Source organism: Sus scrofa, chromosome 1 (assembly GCF_054392235.1).
Source record: "Sus scrofa isolate SSC_HxYL_T2T_F1_AM1 chromosome 1, Sscrofa_HxYL_maternal_Yorkshire_Landrace_v2.0, whole genome shotgun sequence".
Lineage (NCBI taxonomy): Eukaryota > Metazoa > Chordata > Mammalia > Artiodactyla > Suidae > Sus > Sus scrofa.
Genome location: NC_139383.1, coordinates 105,725,007 through 105,741,470, shown reverse-complemented (window position 1 = coordinate 105,741,470; position 16,464 = coordinate 105,725,007).

The following is a 16,464-nucleotide window of genomic DNA, read 5'->3' as shown; positions in this document are numbered from 1 at the left end:
AATAGTGTGTATGTTAACCCCAAACTCCTAATTTATCCTCCACAAGTTTGTTTTCTATGTCTGTGAGTCTATTTCAGGTTTGTAAATAAGTTCATTGGTGGCATTTTTCACTACACTCTCTTACCTCTTACATGGTTTCTGAAAATAAGCCCAATATAATTAATATCCTGTCTGCCCAATAGGAAGATTTGTTTTCCTTTGATTTCTTTCAAAAATTTCATATTTTACTTTCTGCAGTTTGAATAGGATATGCTTAGACGGGGATTTTTTTTTTTTTTTTTGTATTTATCCTAATTGTTCTCAGAGATTTCTGAGTCTGTGGTGTGATATCTGTTACTAATTTTGGGAAATTCTCTATGGTTATTATTGCGAATATTTATTTTCTCTTTTTTTCACCCTCTAGTATTCCCAATATGTGTATGTTATACCTTTGGTAACTTCCACAAGTTCTTGGATATTCTATTCCTTTTTTTAAAATTCCTTTTTGTATTTCAGCCTTGGAGGTTTTATATTGACATTTCTTCAAGATTACTGATTCTTTTCTCAGCTATGTCCAGTCCGTTGATGAACCTGTCACAAAGGCATAGTTTTTGATTTCTAGCATTTCTTTTTGATTCTTTCTTAGGTTCCATCTTTATCCTTATATTACTCAACTGTTCTTTCATGTTGTCCACTGTTTTCATTAGAGCCCCTCCCTTTTTAATCACGATTGTTTTAAATTCCAGTCTGACCAAAAAAGAGTAAGGTGGTTGAAATAACACATAGGAATAAACTGTTTAAAATATGTTTTCAATGATAATGGGCGAAAAAAGAATGTATGCATATATGTGTAACTGATTCACCATGCTGTATGTAGAAAAAAAAATTGGGGAAATAAAAAAATTTTAAAAAATGTTTTCATTACACAAAATTTCAACATTTCTTCCATGTGTGAGTCTGGTTCTGATACTTATTATATCTGTTCAGACTGTATGTTTTGTTTTTTAGTGTGCATTATGATTTTTATTGAACTATAATCAATTTATAATGTGTTAGGTTCAGATGTACAGCAAAGTGATTCAGTTATGCTTATGAATGTATGTGTATGTCTATTTTCTTCTCTTTCAAGTTCTTTTAAAAATTATTTTCTATTACAGTTTGTTACAAGATATTGAATCCAGTTCCCTGTGCTGTACAGTAAATCTTTGTCATTTATCTATTTTATGTGTGATAGTGTGGATCTGGTAATCCCATATTCCCAATTTCCCCCCCTCCTCTTTCCCTTTGGTAATCATCAGTTTGTTTTCTTCATCTATGAATCTGTTTCTATTTTGTAAATAAGTTCACTCTTACTATTTTTTTAGATTCCATATGTAAGTGATAACATAGACTTTTTGTCTTTTTCTGTCTAAATTACTTCCCTTATGATAATCTCCAAATTCATCCATGTTACTGCAGGTGACATTATTTCATTCTTTTTATGGGTAATAGTCCATTTCATATATATACCACATCTTTTTTATCCATTCATCTGTTGATGGACACTTAGATTGCTTCCGTGTCTTGGCTCTTGTAGGTATTGCTGCTTTGAGCATTGCGGGTGTAAGCCCAAGTATTAGAGTTAGATTGCTAGATCATATGATAACTCTTTTTAATTTTTTAAGGAACCTCCATATTTTCCATAGTGGTTGTACTAACAGTGTGGGAGGGCTCCCTTTTCTCCACAACCACTCCAACATTTAATATTTGTAGACATTTTTTGTTTGGTTGGTTTTCTGGGCCTCACCCACGGCATATGAAAATTCCCAGGCTAAGGGACTATACCACAGCCATAGCAACATCGGATCCATGCTGTGTCTACGACTTACACCACAGCTCACGGCAACACCAGATCCTCAACCCACTGAGTGAAGCCAGGGATCGAACCTGTGTCCTCATGGATGCTAGTTGGATTCGTTACTGCTGAGTCACAACGGGAACTCCCTATTTGTAGACTTGATGATGGCCATTTTGACCAGTGTGAGGTGATACCTCATTGTGGTTTTGACTACATTTTCCCTATTAATTAGCATTGAGTGTCTTTTCACATGCCCGTTGGCCATTTGTATTTCTTCTTTGGAGAAATGTCTGTTTAGGTCTTCTGCCCATTTTTGATTAGATTATTTGTTTTTTTTTTGTTACTGAGTTGAGTGGTTTGTATATTTTTGAAATTAAGCCCTCATCAGTTGCATTGTTTGCAAATATTTCCTCCCAGTCCTTAGGTTGTCTTTTTGTTTTGTTTATGGTTTCCTTTGTTGTGCAAAATCTTATGTTTGATTAGAACTCATTTGTTTATTTCTGCTTATATTTCTGTTGCCTTGGGAGACTGACCTAAGAAAACATTGCTACAGTTTATGTCAAAGAATGTTTTACCTATGCTCTGTTCTAGTTTTATGGTGTTGTGTCTTATATTTAGTCTTTAAGCCATTTTAAGTTTATTTTTGTGTATAGTATTCTAACTTCATTAATACACATGGAACTGTCCAGCTTTCCCAGCACCACTTGCTGAAGAGGCTTTTTCTCCATTATATATTCTTGTTTGTCTTGTCAAAGATTAATTGACCATAGGTGTGTGGGTTTTTTCTGGCCTCTCTATTCTGTTCCATTGATCTATATGTCTGTTTCTGTGTCAAACCCACACAGTTTTGATTTCTGTAGCTTTGTATATTGTGACCCTGGAATGGATACAACTTGGTCATGATCTTAGATCTTTCTTGTATGTTGTTGGATTCAGTGTGATGATATTTTCTTGAGGACTTTTGCACCTATATTCATCAAATATAATGGCTTGTGATTTTCCTCTATGGTCTTGTCTTTGTCTGGTTTTGGTATCGGGCTAATGGTGGCTTCATGGAATGACTTGGAGAGTGTTTCTTCCTCTTTGAGCTTTAGGAAGAGTTTGAGAAGGATGAGTACAAGTTCTTTGTGGTTTTGGCAGAATTCCCCAGTTAATTCTTCTGGTCCTGGACTTTTGTTTGCAGGGTGGATATTATTATTATTATTGATTCTGTTTTGCTTCTGTTGATCACTCTGTTCAAATTATCTGTTTCTCCTTGATTCAGTTTGACAGGCTGTGTATTTCAGGAAACTTTTACATTCTTCTAAGTTGTCCATTTTTGGGGGCACATAACTGTTCATAATATTTCCTTATGGTATTTTGTATTTCTGCAGTATCAGCTGTTATTTCTTATTTTTCATTTCTCTCTCTCTCTAAAAATTCTTTCTTAATCTGTGTCCTTTCTCTTTTGTTCTTAGTGAGCCTGGCCAGAGGTTTGTCAGTTTTGTTATCCTTTCAAAAAGCCAGCTTTTGGTTTTACTGATTTTTTATTGCTTTTTAATATCTATTTTATTTATTTCCTCTCTGATCTTTATGATTTCCTTCCTTCTGCTGCTTTCAGGTTGTGTTTATTCTTTTCTTTCTGATCTTTTTAGGTGGTAAGTTAGGTTGTTTATTGGTAAATTGTCTTATTTTTTGAGGAAGGCCTGTATTGCTATGAACTTACCTCTTAGAATGCATTTGCTGTATCCTATAGATTTTGTATGGTTGTGTTTTCATTATTGTTTTTCTTGAGGTATTTTTAAAATTTTTCTTCCTTTATTTCATCATGGATTCATTGCTTTTTAGTAGCACGTTGTTTAGTCTCCACCTAAGTATTTTTTCCTTGTTTCTCTTTCTGACGTTGCGTCTGCATTATAATTTTTGTTGTGAACCAGACATGATCTACTGGATAGAAGGAACCTAGTACTCATTCCTGTGAAGGTTTCTGTTCTTGGGCTTCCACCCCTTTTAGGTGGAGAATCACTGTGTCTACTTGTCCCTCTCCAGTTTTGAGGGCAGTGGTTTGCACGGTGATGTTAGTTCTCTGATGGATCTAAGAAGAATTATTGACTTTCAAGTTATTCAGCCTTTTTCTTATTGTTAGGGTAGAGAGACAGCATCTGAGCTCCTTTCATGCAGGACTGAACTCACCAGCTTTTGAAGGAGACAGTTGCCACCTCCTGTGGCCTAACCCTTGCCCCTACTCTCACTCTTTACCTTATGGCCTGAAAATCTCTTGAGGAGGGAAGATGGGGCATCATAGGATTCATCTGGTTGATTTTCCTATCTCCCAGGATGGCTTTCCTTCATTGCCAAATGTTCAGTGTCTTGAGAACTATTATTTCATATGTTCTGGTTTTTTCATTGTTTCAGGTAGAGGCTGTTATTCTATCTTGACCTGAAGCCAAAGCAGTGGTTTTTATTTTTAATAATAATATTTAATGCTAGTTTTCCTCCCAAACACCCTATTTAGAGCTTCATTTCTTAAACGTGTCTAATACTTTAAGTGAATAAGATGAATTAAAGGACACACCCCTTGCTGTCCCCAGTAGAACTGTGTCTGAGTCAAATTTGGTGACATTTATCTTTGGTTATTCCATCTTTCCTGTTCTGAACTCTTTTCCTAAGTGGTTGTACTTCTTGTCCAGGATTGAAGAGCCCACAAACCTTTTCTCCCACATGCCCTTGCCTCAGAGTCAATCCTTTTATGTCATCAATGATAGGCTCAATTCAAAGCCTCCCCAGCCATGTCTTAAGTTAAATAAATAAAGCTCTAGCTGTATGATTAGGTTCTGGAAGGCATTTTATTTTAGTGGGGAAAGAGGTGGCAGTACTAGCATTCTAACTTTAAAGTGCTGTAGAGTTGTATTTTCCACATCATAATTTCATCTGAACCTCATCATCTCTTTCCATTGTGAGTTGCTTCTGAGCAGCATAGTTATCCAGGAGGTAGGAAGGAAAGTGGAATATAAGAAACCCTGAATTGTATTTTACAATTGACCCTTGAACAATGTGGGTTTGAATTGCACAGGGCCACTTTGTGTGTGTGTGTGTGTGTGTGTGTGTGTGTGTGTGTGTGTGTGAACTCAATGCATACTACAGTACTACAGGATAGTTGAATCTTTGGGTGTAGAGCCTCAGATATGGGGAGCCAACTGTAAAGTTGCACAAGATTTGCAACTGGGCAGAGGGTCAGTGCCCCTAACCCCAGTGTTGTTCAGAGGTGAGCTGTGTTAACTAATCATGTTTCTTTTTTCAGCTTGTATGCTCTTCCCCACTTCGCTCCCCACAGTGCCTGTTTATCCTTTAAGCAAACTCAAGTTGCTTTACCATCATCCCCATCCTGACATTTTTGTCTTTCACGTCTCAGAATTCAGCTGCCTCTAGCATACAGAGGACCTGAAATGAGGGGTGAAACACTCCCTATACATGGTAGGTGTGCGGAGCTCAGGCTGAGAGGCTGGGAGGAGCACAGAAGCTCTTTTTTTTTTTTTTTTTTTTTTTTTTTTGTCTTTTGTCTTTTGTCTTTTTGTTGTTGTTGTTGCTGCTATTTCTTGGGCCGCTCCCACGGCATATGGAGGTTCCCAGGCTAGGGGTTGAATCGGAGCTATAGCCACCGGCCTACGCCAGAGCCACAGCAACGCGGGATCCGAGACGCGTCTGCAACCTACACCACAGCTCACGGCAACGCCGGATCGTTAACCCACTTAGCAAGGGCAGGGACCGAACCCGCAACCTCATGGTTCCTAGTCGGATTCGTTAACCACTGCGCCACGACGGGAACTCCAGAAGCTCTTTTAACCACCCCTTTCAGTATCCTTTGAATTTTGAACTGTGTGAATGTAGTACTTATTTTAAAAGATGAAGTTAAAAGAGAACTTCAATTTTTTAAAAAGTGTGGAGTATGAACTAAGATTGATTTCGTGATTATTTGGAGAAACGTGTATTTTCAGAGCTGTCATCCATGGCATTCCTATGTTGAGACTACAGAAGCCCTGCTCCCCGCCCCCCCCCCCCCCCCCGCCACCCCCGACCCTGGGGCCACAGGTGCAGCATGTGGAAGTTCCCAGGCTAGGGGTCGAATTGGAGCTACAGCTGCTGGCCTACCCACAGCTCAAGGCAATGCTAGATCCTTAACCCACTGAGTGAAGCCAGGAATCAAATTTGTATCCTCATTGATACTAGTTAGGTTCATTCCCACTGAGCCACAAGGGGAACTCCTGGAAGCCCAGCTTTATTATTCTTGAGGAAAAACTTGTATCTCAGCAGGTTATGACACAGTTTGGCTACATGAGGAATCATGCTACTGTGTGTTTTCTCTTACCTGGACTATTTTACCTGTCAGAGACATCATGTTGCTTTGGTCCCTGCCTCCCTACTCCGCACAGCAACAAGTTTGTTTTCTTAACAAATCAGAAGTTCCTGTTGTGGAACTTCCTGCAGCAGAAATGAATCCCACTAGTATCCATGAGGATGTGGGTTCAATCCCTGGCCTTGCTCAGTGGGTCAGGGATCTGGCATTGCTATGAGCTGTGGTGTAGGTCACAGACACAGCGCAGGTCCTGTGTTGCTGTGGTGTAGGCCAGCAGCTGTAGCTCTGATTCGACCCCTAGCCTGAGGCCCTCCATATGACGTGAGTGCAGCCCTAAAAAGCAAAAACAAATAAAAAACCACAAATCAGATCATGTAACTGCTCTGCTCAAAACTTTTAATGTTTCCGTGGCTCACTTAAGGCAAATCAGATGTTTTTACCATGACCTATAAGGCCCTACATCAGTGATTCTAAAACCTTCAAGTTCACTATAGTAAGAAATATATTTTACACTATGTCTCAATATACACACACTATATATTTTTTTAAAATAAAAGTTTTAGGAAACAGTATTTGTCCTTAAATATCTAGAAAGCTACATGATTTCATTAATATTTAAATACAGCATGATTAATCATCTGGTAATTTCAGTATATTTTTTCATTTCCAGAAGTTATTTAGTTTGTTTTGTGGGTTTTGTTTTGTTTTTGTGGCCCTACTTGCAGTATATTGAAGTTCCGGGGCCAGGGCTTGAATCCAAATGGGAGCAGTGACCTACACTGCAGCAATGCCAGATGCTTTAACCCACTGCACCTGGCTGGGGATTAAACCCACATCTCTACAGTGACCTGAGCTGCTGCAGTCGGATTTTTTTTTTTGGTCTTTTTGCCATTTCTTGGGCCACTCCCGCGGCATGTGGAGGTTCCCAGCTAGGGGTCCAATCAGAGCTGTAGCCACCGGCCTACGCCAGAACCACAGCAACACAGGATCCAAGCCAGTCTGCAACCTACACCACAGCTCATGGCAACGCTGGATCGTTAACCCACTGAGCAAGGGCAGGGACCGAACCTGCAACCTCATGGTTCCTAGTCAGATTCGTTAACCACTGCGCCACGACCGGAACTCCTGCAGTTGGATTCTTAACCCACTGTGTCACAGCGGGAACTCCTCGGGGTCTACTTTTAGTGTCTTCCAAGTCGCCAGTTGATTTTTTTGAACTTCGGAAATAAAGTTATAACAATTGTTTTACTGTCCTTACAGGCAAAATGTAAATCTGGGTCAATCTGGTTTGGTTTTGATTGATTGATAGTTCTCGTCATTATGGATCCTATTTTCCTGCTTCTTTGTATGCCTAATAACCTTTGTTTAGATGCCAGACATTGTAAATTTTACCTCCTCAGGTGCTGAATATATTTGTATTCCAGTGAATAAATTGGGCATCACTCTGGGATGCATTATGCTACTTGGAAACATTTGATTCTTTCATGTCTTGCTTTTATGATTTGTTAGGAACCTTTCAGAATGGTGATGGATCTAAGACTCGCTATTCCCCACTACTGAGGCAAGACCTTCCTGGTTCTTGTACTCAATGTCTCTTGAATTGTGAGTTTTTATACTGACTTTTGAGAATAGGCACCATTCCTGGTCCTTTGTGTGTTTGACATTTTTCTCTGTAATTCTTTCGGATGGTTTTTCCTCTAACCTGAGATAATTTCCTCACATGCATATGTGATAGCTACTGTGATGAATTTGTGAGGGAGTCCCTCTAGATTTCTGGGGTTCCCTGTCTAACTCCTTTTCTCTGGTACTTGCTCTTGTAAATTCTTAACCATGTTGGTCTCCCTGGACTCTCAGCTCGATTTCTTCAATCCAGGGGATCTTCTGGGCTTTGCCTGGTTTCTCTTCTGTGCTGCAGCTTGGAAACTGTCGAGGCAATAAGCTTGGGCAACTGTAGGACTTTCACAGGAATCACTCTCCTTTGTTGCCTGATATCCAGTATCTTAGAAGCAATTGTTTGATATATTTTGGGTATATTTTGATTGTTGCAGGCAGGATAAATCTAGTCTCTTCTTGGGTGGAAGAGAACTAAATTTTTGTTTCAGATTTCTCTCCTGGAATGTAATGATTAAAATTTGTGGTAGAGAAATGACATATAACACTATCTGTAATTTTATTTCATTTAAACCGTTGCCATAAAAACATTCATTTTGCTAGCAATGTTAGGAAATATGATAGTTATAGTGGTTTTTTTTTTTTTTTTTTTTTTTTTGTCTTTTTACGGCTGCACACATGGCATATGGGAAGTTCCTGGGCTAGGGGTCGAATTGGAGCTGTAGCTGCCAGCCTATACCACAGCCATAGCAAAGCAGGATCCGAGCTGTGTCTTAACCCACTGAGCAAGGATCTTAATGCCAGATCCCTAACCCACTGAGCAAAGATGGGGATCAAACCCATATCCTCATGGATACTAGTCAAGTTCATTACTGCTGAGCCATGATGGGAACTCCCGATAACTTTTTTAAGTCTTGTTTTGACTTGAAAAATAATTATCCTTGATAATATTCTTTCTGAAAAACAAATTCATAGTGAAACTCAGAGTATTGACATGTTTACCAACAGTGGATTATGCTTCTATGCATTTAGCTTTATTATTGCTAACTGTGTTAGTACAAAATTCAAGTAAGATAGCAATAACCCTCTCATTAGGAATTGACTTTCATATGCCAGAAAATCAAATGGAACACCATTCTACAAAGGAATGACCTTTTCATTCCATTTTATATATTCATCACATGCTCTTCACTACTTGTTTGGTGCTGTTTTAAAGAAGTTGTCACTTCTTTAAAGTGAAAGCAGGTTTATTTTAGAGATACTCTGCAAACAATGTGGGCCATCTCAAACGGCAAGAGCGGCCTGGCTGTAGTCTTTATTGAGATATATCTGGTTCTTGTAGAGAGTCCACGGGTGGACTACTCTACTCTAATACCTATTAAAGTAGATATTTTATTTTATTTATTTATTTTTTGTCTTTTTTTGCTATTTCTTTGGGCCGCTCCCGCGGCATATGGAGGTTCCCAAGCTAGGGGTCAAATTGGAGCTGTAGCCACTGGCCCTATGCCAGAGCCACAGCAACGCGGGATCCGAGCCGTGTGTGCAAACTACACCACAGCTCACGGCAACATCGGATCCTTAACCCACTGAGCAAGAGCAGGGATTGAACCCGCAACCTCATGGTTCCTAGTCAGATTCGTTAATCACTGCGCCACGACGGGAACTCCAAGTAGATATTTTAAATATCTATGCCTATTTTTGAAAATACTGATTTTCATCCACTACATTGGTTTACTGACCCATTAAATTGAAATTTGTCTGGATCTTGGAAAGAGTATTTTTCTATTCTATTCTAATATCTATTTCAATAGCTATTTCTAATATCTATTTCTAACTATTATTTTGAAATTCTGGTTGTGGCCCACTACATTGATTTCCTGACATGTGTCGACCAGCAGTTTGAAAATAATTGCCTGACAACACTGGATGTTGTTCATTTGGCTGGGTTCAACATTAAAACATTTCACCCCAAAGCATCAGAATGTACTTTCTTCTCAAGTGCACATGGAACATTCTCTAGGATAGCTCACATCTTGGACCACAGATCAAGTCTTGATAAATTTTAAAAAATTGAAATTATTTCAAGCATATTCTCTGATCACAATGCTAGGAGACTAGAAATAAACTACAAGAAAAAAAACAAAAAAGAAAAACTCTTGGAAGCTAAACAATATGCCACTAAACAACCTAGTAAACAATATGCTACTAAATCATCGAGGAAATCAAAGAGGAAATTAAAAGATGCATAGAGACAAATGACAAGCTACAATAATCCAAAACCTATGGGATACAGCAAAAGCGTTCTGAGAGGGAAGTTTATAGCAATACAATTTTTCTCAAGAAAAAAAAAATGCAAATAACCTAACCTTACACCTTAAACATCTAGAGAAGGAAGAACAGACAAAAGCCAAAATTAGTAGAAGGAAAGAAATCATAAAGATTAGAGCAGAAATTAATAGCACAGAGGCAAAGAAAACAATTGAGAAGATCAATGAAACCAAAAGTTGGTTCTTTGAAAAGATCAACAGAATTGACAAACGGTTAGCCATGCTCATCAAGAAAAAAAGGGAGAGGGTTCAAATCAATAAAATTAGAAATGAAAAGTTACAAATGACACTGCAGAAATACAAAGAGTCATGAGAGACTCCCATGAGCAACTGTATGCCAATAAAATGGACAACCTAGAAGAAATGGACTGATTCTTACAAAAGTACAACCTACCAAGACTGAACTAGGAAGAAATAGAAAATATGAATAGATCAATCACAAGTATCGAAATTGAAAATGTGATTTAAAAACTTCCAAAAAACAAAGTCCGGGATCTGATGGCTTCACAGATGAGTTTTATCAAAGATTCAGAGAGGAGTTAACACCTCTTCTGAAACTTTTCCAGAAAATTGCAGGAGAAGGAACACTCCCAAGCTAATTCTATGAAGACCCATTACCTGGATACCAAAACCAGACAAATATACCACAAAAAAAGAAAATTACAGGCTAATATCACTGATAAACATAGATGCAAAAATCCTCAACAAAGTATTAGCAAACTGCATACAAATATACATTAAAAAGATTGTATACCATAATCAAGTAGGCTTTATCCCAGGGATGCAAGGATTCTCCAGTATTTGCAAATCTATCAATGTGATACACCACATCAACAAACTGAAAAATAAAAACCATATGATTTTCCCAGTAGATGCAGAAAAAGCTTTTTTTTTTTAAATAATTTTTTAAAAATTTTCCCACTGTACAGCAAGGGGGTCGGGTTATCCTTACATGTATACATTACAATTACATTTTTTCCCCCACCCTTTCTTCTGTTGCAACATGAATATCTAGACAAAGTTCTCAATGCTATTCAGCAGGATCTCCTTGTAAATCTATTCTAAGTTGTGTCTGATTAGCCCAAGCTCCCGATCCCTCCCACTCCCTTCCCCTCCCATCAGGCAGCCACAAGTCTCTTCTCCAAGTCCATGATTTTCTCTTCTGAGGAGATGTTCATTTGTGCTGGATATTAGATTCCAGTTATAAGTGATATCATATGGTATTTGTCTTTCTGGCTCATTTCACTCAGTATGAGATTCTCTAGTTCCATCCATGCTGCTGCAAATGGCATGATGTCATTCTTTTTTATGCCTGAGTAGTATTCCATTGTGTATATATACCACCTCTTCCGAATCCAATCCTCTGTCGATGGACATTTGGGTTGTTTCCATGTCCTGGCTATTGTGAATAGTGCTGCAATGAACATGCGGGTGCATGTGTCTCTTTTAAGTAGAGCTTTGTCCGGATAGATGCCCAAGAGTGGGATTGCGGGGTCATATGGAAGTTCTATGTATAGCTTTCTAAGGTATGTCCAAACTGTTCTCCATAGTGGCTGTACCAGTTTACATTCCCACCAACAGTGCAGGAGGGTTCCCTTTTCTCCACAGCCCCTCCAGCACTTGTTATTTGTGGATTTACTAAGGATGGCCATTCTGACTGGTGTGAGGTGGTATCTCATGGTAGTTTTGATTTGCATTTCTCTTATAATCAGCGATGTTGAGCATTTTTTCATGTGTTTGTTGGCCATCTGTATATCTTCCTTGGAGAAATGTCTATTCAGGTCTTTTGCCCATTTTTCCATTGATTGATTGGCTTTTTCGCTGTTGGGTTGTATAAGTTGTTTATATATTCTAGAGATTAAGCCCTTGTCGGTTGCATCATTTGAAACTATTTTCTCCCATTCTGAAAGTTGTCTTTTTGTTTTCTTTTTGGTTTCCTTTGCTGTGCAAAAGCTTTTCAGTTTGATGAGGTCCCATGGGTTTATTTTTGCTCTAATTTCTATTGCTTTGGGAGACTGACCTGAGAAAATATTGATGATGTTGATGTCAGAGAGTGTTTTGCCTATGTTTTCTTCTAGGAGTTGGATGGTGTCCTGTCGTATATTTAAGTCTTGCAGCCATTTGGAGTTTATTTTTGTGCATGGTGTGAGGGTGTGTTCTCGTTTCATTGCTTTGCATGCAGCTGTCCAGGTTTCCCAGCAATGCTTGCTGAATAGACTTTCTTTTTCCCATTTCATGTTTTTGCCTCCCTTGTCAAAGATTAATTGACCATAGGTGTCAGGGTTTATTTCCGGATTCTCTGTTCTGTTCCATTGGTCTGTCTGTCTGTTTTGATACCAGTACCACACTGTTTTGATGACTGTGGCTTTGTAGTGTTTCTTGAAGTCTGGGAGAGTTATGCCTCCTGCTTGGTTTTTGTTTCTCAGGATTGTTTTGGCGATTCTGGGTCTTTTGTTGTTCCATATAAATGTTTGGATTGTTTGTTCTAGTTCTGTGAACAATGTCATGGGTAATTTGATAGGGATTGCCTTGCATCTGTAGATTGCTTTGGGTAGGATGGCCATTTTTACAATACTGATTTTCCCAATCCAGGAACATGGAATATCTTTCCATTTCTTTACATCTTCTTTGATTTCTTTGATTAAAGTTTTATAGTTCTCGGCATATAGGTCCTTTACCTCCTTGGTCAGGTGTATTCCGAGGTATTTGATTTTGTGAGGTGCAATTTTAAAAGGTATCGTGTTTTTGTATTCCTTTTCTAATATTTCATTGCTGGTATACAGAAATGCAACTGACTTCTGAATGTTAATCTTATATCCTGCTACTTTGCTGAATTTATTAATCAGTTCAAGGAGTTTTGGGGTTGAGTCCTTAGGGCTTTCTAGGTATAGTATCATGTCATCTGCATACAGTGACAGTTTTATCTCTTCTCTTCTATATGGATGCCTTTTATTTCTTTTGTTTGTCTAATTGCTGTGGCTAGGACTTCCAAAACGATGTTGAAGAGCAGTGGTGAGAGTGGGCATCCCTGTCTTGTTCCAGATTTGAGTGAGAAGGCTTTCAGTTTTTCCCCATTGAGGATTATATTTGCTGTGGGTTTATAAATGGCTTTGATAAATAAATGGCTTTGATTATATTCAGGAATGTTCCCTCTATACCCACTTTGGCGAGGGTCTTGATCATGAATGGATGTTGGACTTTGTTAAATGCTTTTTCTGCGTCTATTGAGATGATCATATGATTTTTGACCTTTTTTTTGTTAATGTGGTGTATGATGCTGATTGATTTGCGTATGTTGAACCATCTTTGTGAACCTGGGATGAACCCAACCTGGTCATGGTGTATAATTTTTTTGGTATGTTGTTGGATTTGGTTGGCTAAGATTTTGTTGAGAATTTTTGCATCTATATTCATCAATGATATTGGGCGATAGTTTTCTTTTTTGGTGGTATCTCTGTCTGGTTTTGGAATGAGGGTGATGGTGGCCTCATAGAATGTCTTTGGGAGTATTCCTTCTTCTTCAACCTTTTGAAAGAGTTTAAGGAGGATGGGCACCAATTCCTCTTTATATGTTTGATAAAATTCACCTGTGAAACCATCTGGTCCTGGACTTTTATTTGTAGGGAGTGATTTTATGACCTCTTCAATTTCATTTCTAGTGATCGGTCCATTCAGTTGGTCTGTTTCTACTTGATTCAGTTTTGGCAGGCTGTAAGATTCTAGAAAATTGTCCATTTCTTCCAGATTGTCAAACTTGTTGCCGTATAGTTGTTCATAGTATTCTCTTACGGTTTTTTGTATTTCTGCTGTATCCATTGTGATTTCTCCTTTTCCATTTCTAATTTTGGTTATTTGGGTTCTTTCTCTCCTCTTTTTAGTGAGTCTGGCCAGGGGTTTGTCAATTTTGTTTACCTTTTCAAAGAACCAGCTCTTGGTTTTATTAATTTTCTCTATTGTTTTTTGAGTCTCTATTTTATTGATTTCTTCTTTGATCTTTATAATTTCCTTCCTTCTGCTGACTTTAGGACTTTTTTGTTCTTCTTTTTCTAGTTCGTTTAGGTGGAGGGTTAAGTTGTCAATTTGGGATCTTTCTTTTTTGAGAAAGGCCTGTATTGCTATAAATTTCCCTCTGAGCACTGCTTTCACAGCATCCCATAGATTTTGAGAGGTTGTGTCTTCATTATCATTTGTTTCAAGGTAGTTTTTTATTTCCTTCTTGATTTCCTCATTGACCCATTGGTTTTTTAGTAGCATGTTGTTTAGTCTCCATGTAGTAGGTTTTTTCTCTTTCCTTTTCCCATGGTTGATTTCTAATTTCATGGCATTGTGGTCAGAGAAGATACTTGAGATAATTTCTATGCTCCTAAATTTATTGAGATTCGCTTTGTGTCCCAATATGTGGTTGATTCTTGAGAATGTTCCATGAGCATTTGAGAAGAATGTGTATTCTGATGTTTTTGGATGTAGTGTCCTGAAGATGCCAATTAAGTCTAACTTTTCTATTGTTTCCTTTAGGATCTCTGTTGCTTTATTCGTTTTCTGTCTAGAGGATCTGTCCATTGATGTGAGGGGGGTATTAAGGTCTCCTACTATGATTGTATTCTCATCAATATCTCCCTTTATGTCTGTTAATATTTGTTGTATGTATCTGGGTGCTCCTATAATTGGGGCATATATGTTGACGATAATAACATCCTCTCCTTGCATGGATCCCTTAATCATTAAGTAGTGTCCTTCTTTGTCTTTCTTTATGTCTTTTGTTTTAAAGTCTATTTTGTCTGATATGAGCATTGCGACTCCTGCTTTTCTGTCATGTCTATTGGCGTGAAATATTTTTCCCCACCCTTTCACTTTCAATCTATATGTATCTTGTGTCCTAAGGTGAGTTTCTTGTAGGCAGCATATTGAAGGTTTTTGCCTTTTTATCCAGTCAGCCAGTCTGTGTCTTTTGATTGGGGCATTCAGTCCATTGACATTTAAGGTGATAATTGATAGATGATTATTTATTGCCATTTGAACCTCACGTTCTAGTTGATTCTATGGTTCTCCATTCTTCCTTTCTTTTTTTTTTTTTTTTTTGGTTGGATGGTCTCCTGTTATTATCTGCTTGAGTGTATTTTTTTTTCATTTTTTGCAAAGGCAATATTTGCTTTTGGCTTGTGGTTGCCCTGTTTTTTTTTTGTTTGTTTGTTTTGTTTTTTGTTTTTTGTCTTTTTGCCATTTCTTGGGCTTCCACGGCATATGGAGGTTTCCAGGCTAGGGTCCAATCGGAACTGTAGCCGCTGGCCTACACCAGAGCCACAGCAACACAGGATCCAAGCCACGTCTGCGACCTACACCACAGCTCATGGCAGCGCTGGATCCTCAACCCACTGAGCAAGGCCAGGGATCGAACCCGAAACCTCATGGTTCTTAGTCAGATTCATTAACCACTGAGCCATTATGGGAACTCCTGCCCTGTTTTTTAAGTATGCTAACCCCTTCCCATAATTGTGTGTTTTAGCCTGATGGTCCTGTAAGTTCAAACACTTCATTACTATGTTAAAATTAGGAAGAGAAACAAACAAACAAGCAAACAAAAAGGGTTATTTATTTCCTAACATCCCTTGCCCACATTTTATGGTTTTGATGACTTTTTTATTTTTTTCTTTTTAATTTTATTTTGTTTGAAGCATGTTCATGATTAAATCTGTATGCTGGCTTATTTGAGTGACTGCTCTCTGATTGCAGTTTCCTCAGTCCTAGTTCTTCCTCTTCTTCTTTTTTCTTTTCTTTTTTCTTCCCTTTCCTTCCTTTCTTTTTGGTTTAAAGAAGCCCTTTCAATATTTCTTTAACCTGGGTTTTGTGTTGCTGTATTCTTTAAGTTTTTGTTTGTTGGAAAAAATTTTTATTTCCCCTTCCATTTGAAATGATATTCTTGCTGGATAGAGTATTCTAAGTTGCATATTTTTTCCTTTTAGCACTTTAAATATCTCTTGCCATTCCCTCCTGGCCTGTAGTGTTTCTGTAGAGAAATCAGCTGATATTCTTATGGGGGTTCCCTTGTAGGTAACATTCTGTTTTTCTCTTGCTGCCTTTAGGATCCTCTCTTTATCACTAACTTTTGCCATTTTTATTATGATGTGTCTTGGTGTGGGTCTATTTGGGTTCAGTTTGTTTGGGGCCCTCTGTGCTTCTTGTATCTTGAACCCAGTATCCTTTAGATTTGGGAAGTTTCCATCGATAATTTCTTCAAATATATTTTCCATCCCCTTATCTTTTTCTACTCCTTCTGGAATTCCTATTATGCGTAGATTGGCCCGCTTTATATTATCCCATAGGTCTCTTATATTGAGAAAAAGCTTTTTGATGAAATTCAATGCCCATTCCTGATAAAA